Raw genomic sequence first — 10476 nt, 5'->3', positions numbered from 1 at the left:
AAAAATGGTGAGGAAAGAAATTTCTCAGTTGGAGATCTAAAAAGATAATAGGAGAAGGTAGTTTTCTATGTCCCTCAAGGATACTCACCATGTGAGGGAAAATTAGTAAAATAGCACAAAGCTTATCCTCATTTTTGGCACAAAGGTAAATGTCTTCGGTTTTTATACATGTCCTCTAAAACTCAGCTTTGGAAGTGACTTTCATATCACATCCCCTCATCCCATCAATAAAGGATTTCAGTTTAGTATTAGATTTTGCCTACTTCCCAAGCACTCTAAAATTTCCCCAAAATCACTTCCTTTTCTATAACCCTTCTCTACCCCCTGCCATCTTGTCCCCCCAAATTTCCTCCTGCCATTTAAACACACATATAATTGGAGGCAAGATGGCAGAAGAGTAGGGGGATGCACTTGCCCTCTCCCACAAACACAACAACAACAACAACAACAACAAAAAACATCTACACGTAAAACGACTCACACAGAACAGCAACTGAATGCTGGCGGAAGAAATTAAACCTCCAAAAATGGCAAGAGTCTCTTGCCATAACTGGGTAAAACAAGAGAAAAGAGGAGAGAGAGAGAAGGGGAACCAGGACTGGACTGGCACTCCTGAGAGGGAACTGTGAAGGAGAAAGGGAACCCACACCCTGGAAAGTCACCTAACTGATGGAAAGATCAACCCAGTCGGAGGGATATCCAGATGCTGAGAAAAATGCAGCAGCAGGTCTGAGATCTGAAAAGCAGAGTGAGAGCTGCACAGATCATTGGAACCACTGGCACAGGCCCTAAAGACTGAGACGTTCGGGTGGGGACTGGGCACTGGGACCTAGGCTCCAGAGATTAGTCCTTGGGAGCAGGCTGGGGTTGGCAGTGTGGAGATAGCCTGAGGGATTAGGAAGCAGTGTGTCATGGGTGGAGGGAGCAATGCTGGGGAGTGGAAAGCCACAACAGAGGGAACCCGGGAGAAGGTCTGGGGCTGCAGGAGAGACAAGGTGTCAGTGTTGGGGTGGGGAGAGGAGGAGAATACTCCTTGCACCCCAGCATGCATGCTTACCTGTCAGCTAGCAGAGAGCAGAGCTTCCCAGCACATCCTCCCTCCCCCACCCCACATGCGCCTGGCCAAAAACCACTTGCCATCAATTGAGGGAAACCAACCACCACCACAGCTTTCCCTGGCCCAGCCTACCCGCACACAGGAAGTGCCCCACTACTGTGGAGCAAGCCTGCCCACCCTGCCGGCCCTCAGGAAGCACTCAACACCTGCAGAGCAAACTGCCCAGCACTGCCCACCTTCAGGAAGAGCTCCATGGCTCAGGAGTACCAGGGCAAGCCCTACCCTGCCATGAGAAGTGCACCTCCACCACAGTGCACACCTGCCAGTCCAGCCCAACCTCGCCCTTGGGAAGTGCTCCTTTGCCTCGGAGTGACCCTGCTAGCCCCACACGTGGGAAACACCCTCTGCCACAGAGTGCCATGGCTAGCCCTGCACATCCTTGGGAAATGCCCTGCTGCCTCAAAGCAGCCCACCAACACTGCCCACCCTCGGGAAGCACTTCGCAGCAGCACCAGGGTAAATCCTGCCCAGCCATGGGGTATGCACCTCCACCACGAAAAAGAAAAATACAAGCAAGATGAAGAAGCTCAGAAACCATTCCCAGTTAAAGCAACAGGAGAACTCATCCAAAGCAGTCAACAATGAAACAGAAACCTGCAGTCTGGCTGACTTGGAGTTCAAAAGGGAGACAGTGAAAATACTGAAGAAATTAAGAGAAGATATGAACAGTAATGCAGACTCCCTCAGAAAGGAACTAAAAAATGTACGTAGAAGCCAAGAACTAGAAAATTCATTTGTAGCAATAAAAATGGATATAAAGGCCGTAAAAATCAGAATGAATAATGCAGAGGAATGAATTAATGACGTGGAAGATAGAATAATGGATGTCACCCAAACAGGACAACAGACAGAAAACCAAGTGAAAAACATGAAAGCAATATAAGAGACCTATGGGATAATATAAAGCAGGCCAATCTACACATAATAGGAATTCCAGAAGGAAAGGAAGAAGAAAAGGGGATGGAACATTCTCAAGAATTGACCACATACTGGGACACAAAGCCAATGTAAACAAATCTAAGACTATAGAAATTATTTCAAGTATCTTCTCTGACCACAATGGAATGAAACTAGAAATCAACTACAGGAAAAGAAATGAGAAAAAAACCTATCACATGGAGACTTAACAAAACCAATGGGTCAATGAGGAAGTAAAGAAAGAAATTTAAAAAATACCTTGAGACAAATGATAATGAAGACACAACCTCTCAAAATCTGTTGGATGCCACAAAAGCAGTGCTCAGAGGTGTCGCAAGACGTGTTTCCTTGAAAACTCCATCTTGTCCTTCTTTACTTTATCCCATCTACTTGTCTTACTTTATCCCATCTTCCTGCTTTGAAAAACAGTCACAGTACTGGTAAATGACTTCAGCTTAAGAACAAAGACCTAAAGGCATAAGTGACTTAAGCTTAAGAACTGTTATGTGCCTAGAGGTCAGAGTAAGAGCTTAACCCTTTACCACCTAAGTGGCTTTTTAAATAGTATAAGAGTAAACAAACCCTGTATCATCCACCCATAGCCACTCCTCACTTGATCTCACAGTAAAAGCAGTGTGGTTTCTTGAGGCAGGGCTCTTGGTCCCTGAGACCTTGAGTCCCCCAGTTCCCACCTTTACTTAAGATAAATGTCTCTGTGTCTTGTTTTATGTTGACTTTTTTCCCTTAAGTTCCACAGCACCCATTCTTCAGCCCCATCCTGCGGAGCTCGCCCTTGCACAGAGGGAAATTCATAGCAATGCAGGCCTTCCTCAAAAAAGAAGAAAGATCCCAAATTGACAACTTAACCCACCACCTAAATGAATTAGAAAAGGAAGAACGAACAAAACCCAAAGTCAGCAGAACGAAGGAAATCATAAAGATCAAAGAGGAAATCAATAAAAATAGAGATTCAAAGAACAATAGAAAAATAAATAAAATCAAGAGCTAGTTCTTTGAAAAGGTAAACAAAATTGACAAACCTCTGGCTAGACTCACTAAGAAGAGGAGAGAAAGACCCAAATAAACAAAATAAGAAATGAAAAAGGAGAAATCACAATGGATACTGCTGAAATAAAAAAAAAAAAAAACATGAGAGAATACTATGAACAACTCTATGCCATCAAATCTGACAATCTGGAAGAAATGGACAATTTTATAGAGTCTGACAGCCTGCCAAAACTGAATCAAGAAGAAACAGACCAACTGAACAGACTGATCACTAGAAATGAAATTGAAGAGGTCATAGAAACACTTCTTACAAATAAAAGTCCAGCACCAGATGGCTTCACAGGTGAATTCTACCAAACATAAAAAGATCAACTGGTGCCCATGCTCCTTAAATTTTTTCAAAAGTTTGAAGAAGAAGGAACACTCCCAAACACATTCTATGATGCCACCATCACCCTCATTCCAAAATCAGGCAAAGATACCACCAAAAAAACAAAACTATAGGCCAATATCTTTGATGAATATAGACACAAAAATTCTCAACAAAATTTTAGCCAACTGAATCTAATGACGTATAAAAAAGATAGTACACCATGACCAGGTGGGATTCATCCCAGGTTCACAAGGATGGTTCAACATATGCAAATCAATCAACATCATACACCACATTAACAAAAGAAAAGTCAAAAACCACATGATCATCTCAATAGATGCAGAAAAAGCATCTGACAAAATCCAACATCATTCATTCAAAACTCTCACCAAAGTGGGTATAGAGGGAACATTCCTTAACATCAGAGCCATTTATGACAAGCCCAGCAAATACAATACTCAATGGAGAAAAGCTGAAAGTCTTCCCACTAAAATCTGAACAAGACAAGGATGTCCATGCCCACCACTGTTATTCAACATAGTATTGGAAGTCCTAGCCACAGCAAAAGGACAAACAAAAGAAATAAAAGGCATCCAAATAGGAAGAGAAGAGGTAAAACTGTCACTGTATGCAGATGACAGGATGCTAAACATAGAAAACCCTAAGACTACTTGAACTGATCAATAAATTCAGCAAAGTAGCAGGATATAAGATTAACATTCAGAAATCAGTCACATTTCTGTATACTAACAATGAAATATTAGAAAAGGCATACAAAAATACAATACCCTTTAAAATTGCAAACCAAAAAATCAAATACCTCGGAATACACCTGACCAAGGAGGTAAAGGACTTAGGTGCCAAGAACTATAAAACATTAATCAAGGAAATTAAAGAAGATGGAAAGAAATGGAAAGATATTCCATGGTCCTGGGTTGGAAAAGTTAATATTATAAAAATGGCCATACTACCCAAAGCAATCTACAGATTCAATGCAATCCCTATCAAATTACCCACAACATTTTTCACAGAACTAGAACAAACTATCCAAAAATTTATATGGAACCACAAAAGACCAGAATTCCCAAAGCAACTCTGAAGAACAAAAAGCAAGCAGGAGTCATCTCTCTTACAGACTTCAGGCAATCTTACAAAGCCACAGGCATCAAGACAGTGGTACCTATACCAAAACAGACAAGCAGACCAATGGAACAGCATAGAGAACCCATAAATAAACCAAGACACCTATGGTCAATTAAACACTGACAAAGGTGGCAAGAACATGAAATGGGAAAAAGAAAGTCTTTTCAGCAAGCATTGCTGGGAAGCCTGGACAGTTGCATGCACATCAATGAAACGAGAACACACCCTCACACCATTCACCAAAATAAACTCAAAATGGCTGAAAGACTTAAATAGAAGAAAAGACACCATCAAACTTGGAAGAGAACATAGGCAAAACATTCTCTGACATCAACCTTACAAATGTTTTCTCAGGTCAGTCTTCCAAAGTAACAGAAATAAGAGCAAAAATAAGCCAATGGGATCTAATCAAACTGACAAGGTTTTGCACAGCAAAGGAAACCAAAAAGAAAGCAAAAACAACTTACAGAATGGGAGAAAATAGCTTCAAATGATGCAACTGACAAGGGCTTAACTAACTTCAAAAACACAAACAACTTATTCAACACAACAGCAAAAGAGCCAACAACCTGACTGAAAGGTGGGCAAAAGACCTGAACACACCTTTCTCCAAGGAAGAGATCTACAGATGGCCAACCAGCACATGAAACAATGCTCAACATCCCTGATTATTAGAGAAATGCAAATCAAAACTACGATGAGATACCACCTCACACCAGTCAGAATGGCCATCAGTAATAAATCCACAGATAACAAATGTTGGAGGGAGTGTGGAGAAAAGGGAACCCTCCTTCACTATTGGTAGGAATGTAAACTGGTACAGCCACTATGGAGAACAGCATGCAGGTACCTTATAAATCCTTACATAGAACAACCATGAGATCCAGCAATCCCACTTTTGGGCACATATACGGACAAAACCTTCCTTGAACAATACACATGCACCCGCATGTTCATTGCAGCACTATTCACAATAACCAAGACATGGAAATAACCCAAATGTCCACCAACAGATCACTGGATTAGGAAGATGTTTTATATATACACAGTGGAATACTACTCAGCCATGAAAAGAATGAAATAATGCCATTTGCAGCAACATGGGTGGAACTAGAGCCTCTCACACTGAGTGAACTAAGCCAGAAAGTGAAAGACAAATACCATATGATATCACTTATACCTGGCATCTGTGATTTATGGCACAGACGAACTTTTCCACAGAAGATCATGGACTTGGAGGATAGACTTGTGGTTGCCAAAGGGGAGGGAAGGGAATTGAATGGACTGGGAGCTTGGGGTTAATAGATGCAAACTATTGCCTTTGGAATGGATTAGCAATGTCCTGCTGTGTAGCACTGGGAACTCTGTCTAGTCACTTATGATGGAGCATGAAATGTGAGAAAAAAAGAATGCATACATGTATGTGTAACTGGGTCACCATGCTATTCAGTACAAAACTGACAGAACTGTGTAAACCGGCTATAATGGAAAAAAATAAAAATCATTAAAAAATTTAAAAATAAAAAAATTAAGAGAAAGTCAAATACCATATGATATCAACTAACTTTGGGGATCTAAAATATGGCACTAGAAATCCTATCTACAAAAGAGCAAAAGACTCCCAAACATAGCAAATGGGCATGTGGCTTCCAAGTCAAGACGTGGGGAGTGAGATGGATGGGGAGTTCGGGTGTTTTGGATGTAAACTATTATATTTGGAGTAGATGGGAGATGGGGACCTACTCTACAAAGGATACTGTGTAGGTTTGGGTCACTTTGCTGTACAACAGTAACTGAAGAAACATTGTAAATCAACTATATATTTTTAAAAAAATATCTCCATAATCACATTCTTCTTAGCATCAACATTCCTGCCAGAGACTGAACACCGTGCAATGCGTATCTTCAAAATGCTCCCAATAAACCCCACCACCAGTATTCATACCATTTATATACCCATCTCCTTATGTGTGTACTGGACACAGGGACTTGCTTCCAAAGAATAGAACTTGGAAAAAAATATGGGCTATCCTTTCCAACACGAATGTGTAGGAAGACTCAGCTTTCATCTTGCAGCCCGCTCCTACCATCTCACCACCTCACCCATGAGGGAGGCCAGCTGCCATGTTTTCAGAGGTCCACTTGGTCAGAAACTACAGGACACCTCTGGCCTTCCAAGAATGCAATCCTCTCAAGCCACGTAAGTGAACTTGAAATTAGATACTCTTCTGGTCAAGGAACAATAGGACTTCAGCCCTGGTTGACATTTGGAATGTAGACCTCTCTGAGCCCCCTTGAAGTACTAAAGCAAACTAGCAAGTTACCAGATCAATATGTCAAAATTCCTGGTTGTGTAATGTAACAACATACATCAACTAGACAGGAAAATTAGAATTTTATATTAACTAGGCTTTAAAATGTAAAAATAGAACTAGAATTTGAACTATCATTTAAAGTAGCAAAACCAATAAATCTCCAGCAAACAAAGGTAAAACCCAAAACCATGGCCACATAAACAAAAACAGGGAATTCCCAGAGCCTAAATCTTAACTAAGAAAAGAAATGCTCTCAGAATCTCGGTATGGAAGACCTCAATCTCGGTAAATCACATAACTAAAGCAATGGATTTACAGATACAAAAGTCACAAAATTCTCTCTCTAAATGAAAAACAAAGACAAGGTGTCTGAATTTCAGGAGGAGATAAGCAGTTTTGAAGTCAGAGGGGAAGAGTAGAAGTCAGCCTCCTCCTGAGAACTTGAAAGGCCTATATCTTTCCTAATACACTCAATTTCCTCCTTTTCTCCCTCGGTTAAATCAGCAAATCCTCAGAGACGGAGAGACCAAGGACCAATTTGTCTAATTACCTGCTGTGTGCATTGAGGTTTCAAGGCTGCCACATTGGAAATAATCAGCCTGTGCTTCCCAGCTCTTCAGGTAGCTTCTCCAGTCCAATGGGTTCCATTCTGTGTGTGTGACTTCCCAGAGACTTTGTCTGCACCAGGAGGTCCACATCTATGTCTGCCTCCTGCCAGTCCCAAGAACAAAGCTGCCACCATTTGCCTTCCTCTGTCCTGCTCCAGCAGAGACACAGCCCAGCCCAGGGAGAGCCAGGTGCAGGGGGAGATGGTTGTTTTCTCATTGTCAAGCCAGGGGGACATTTGAGAAAGCCAGGGGCAGGATAGCAAAAGGCAAAGATTCTGCTCACAAGCCAAGAATTTGATGTTGTTGGTTCTGGTGGGGATCCTAGAACCCTTATTTAAATTTCTGTTTTCCTCCCACACTGCTCCAGCTTCTGTAGGCATATTTTCTATAAACTGAGAAGGAAAGAGGTCCCTCGAAACTATCCCTAAAGTGCTCCAGATGATCATGAAGGTGATGATGATGGAAATGTTGACAATAACCCAAATGTCACAGAACTTTACCTAGGGATTCCATGTTCCAGGTGCTGAGTTCAGATTTTTAATGAAGCCCTTTGTGCCTTTTCTCTGCACTACTACCCTCCAAACATGCATGAGCATCATTTTACAGTTAAGGATAGGAATAGAGTATTTTAAAGGAATGTTATCAAGGCTTGCAATAAAAACGGGGTTAAGTTGGATTTGATTGCAGACTGTGGGGCTCCATTCATAGGGCACCTACGCAGTACTCTCTCCTGGTGACACAACCTGTGTTCAGAGAGTCCCTCTCTAATGATGAATTGACTTGAAAATCTAAGTTGGCATATGAAGGCCAATTTAGGGTTTGAGATCTGGCTTTCATCCTAATTGCTCAACTGTCAACTGATCATCAGAGGGGCTGGATTTGATTTAAAAAAATACTTCACAAATGTTTACGGATTGAGACATATTTCAGAAATTTTATCAACCCACTACAAACAAAAACAGCAAAAAGAAAACTCTGCCCCTTTAATCCCAGGCAAAGACCTCTGCTCACTGTGCTCTTCCCTTTGGGGGTTCATGAAGGACCACAGTGGAGGGCATCGGTGGCACGTGCTCTATCAACTACAGGAAGTAAGGCTCAGCTGGATGCAGGGATCCCAGGAAGAATCAGCTCATGACAATTCAAGCGGTTCTTTTTTTCCCTTCTCTTACACTTTGCTTCACTGCCCAATTCCCCCTTTATTCTCTCTCTCTTTTTTGGCAGATGTTTCTTATTTTATTTTCTCTGAAACATTTTAAGTAACATTGGTATTAACTTGTTATGTATTTGGAATAATTAACTGATTACCTATTTATTTTTATCTCTACAGGAGTAAAGAGTCAAGGTGTTGGATTCTATCCTTATGCAAGAATTTAGAAAAAGCTGAGAAGTTTAACTTAGGTAGTTTGCAAGAGGCTTTTGAACCTCCACTGAAACTCTGACCAGCAGAGAAACACAGCAGACAAGTTCAGTGTATTGAACTCAGAGACACACAATTTCGTTTTGAATCCTTCCCACCCTACTTGTTATCTGAATGACACAGGGCAAGGTCCTAATATCTTTGAGCTTCAGTGTTGTTCTCTAAATTGATATCCAATTGATACCATTGCATTGACTAAGAATGAAACAAAAGGGGTGCTAAGAATGTGAATTTATTTGAAATGGATACATTATAGCAACAGTAAAGTAAATTTTATACATTGTCATCAGCATCACATCATCTTCATCATCCTCAAGGTGAAGTACACTCAGTGAAACTATCTTGTGATCTGAGGCTTGGTTTTCCATAGATGCTTCAAAACATTTTATTTTGTCTTCATGCAAGTAGCTTCCGAACACCTGGAGGGAAATATCTGAGTCTCGTTTATTTGGATCTTCTCAGATCCTCTTCTAGCCTAGCACAGAACAGGCTACCAGAACAAAAAATCTATGTTAGATATTTACAGACTCTTCCTTGGTTCTCAGAAAAAGTTGGGGCAATACATCTTCCACACACTGTGCACATTCTTGCCTATAGTTTCATTCTTCCAGGGATGTCTTATAAGAGTACACAAAAGATGAAACAGTGCTAGTATGCCTCTGTGTCACTTCCTGGGGGACTTATCACTTTCTTTCTTCTTCTTCTTCTTCTTTTTGCCTTTTTTAGGGCTGCACCAGCATATGGAAGTTCCCAGGCTAGGGATCAAATCAGAGCTGTAGCCACTAGCCTATGCCACAGGCAGATATGAGCCACGTCTGGACTTACACCACAACTCATCACAACGCTGAATCCTTAACCCACTGAACAAAGCCAGTGATAAAACTTGCATCTGCATGGATACTAGTCAGATTCATTTCTGCCTGAGCCATTATGGGAAACTCCTCATTTTCTTTGTATTAGAAGCTATAACATCCAGGGTTTTTTTTAAGTATTGAATCATTAAAATAAACAGAGAGAGAGAAAGAAAGGGGTAATTAATATGATTTTGTGCCTGAGACACATTTTACAATTTCCACTCACTCTGAATGAGTTGTCTGGACCTGATAGGCTTCTCTCTCTCTCTCCTTATAGGAGAATATAATAACATTAAATCTTTATTAGGATGGTATCTCATCAATGACTAACTCATCCAATAATGATTCAAATTCTTTTTTTTTTTGTCTTTTGTTGTTGTTGTTGTTGTTTGCTATTTCTTGGGCCGCTCCCGTGGCATATGGAGGTTCCCAGTCCAGGGGGTGAATCGGAGCTATAGCCACCGGCCTACGCCAGAGGCACAGCAACGCGGGATCAGAGCCGCGTCTGCAACCTACACCACAGCTCACGGCAACGCTGGATCGTTATCCCACTGAGCAAGGGCAGGGACCGAACCCGCAACCTCATGGTTCCTAGTCGGATTCGTTAACCACTGCGCCACGACGGGAACTCCTGATTCAAATTCTGTTTGAGCATTTATTCAGTGCTAAGATGTCTCTTAGGAGCTACTCCTGTGATCAGGATGAGCCACCATCCATTATGCC

Source organism: Phacochoerus africanus, unplaced genomic scaffold (genome assembly GCF_016906955.1).
Source record: "Phacochoerus africanus isolate WHEZ1 unplaced genomic scaffold, ROS_Pafr_v1 Scaffold_18, whole genome shotgun sequence".
Classification (NCBI taxonomy): Eukaryota; Metazoa; Chordata; class Mammalia; order Artiodactyla; family Suidae; genus Phacochoerus; species Phacochoerus africanus.
This window is presented reverse-complemented; position numbering follows the sequence as displayed.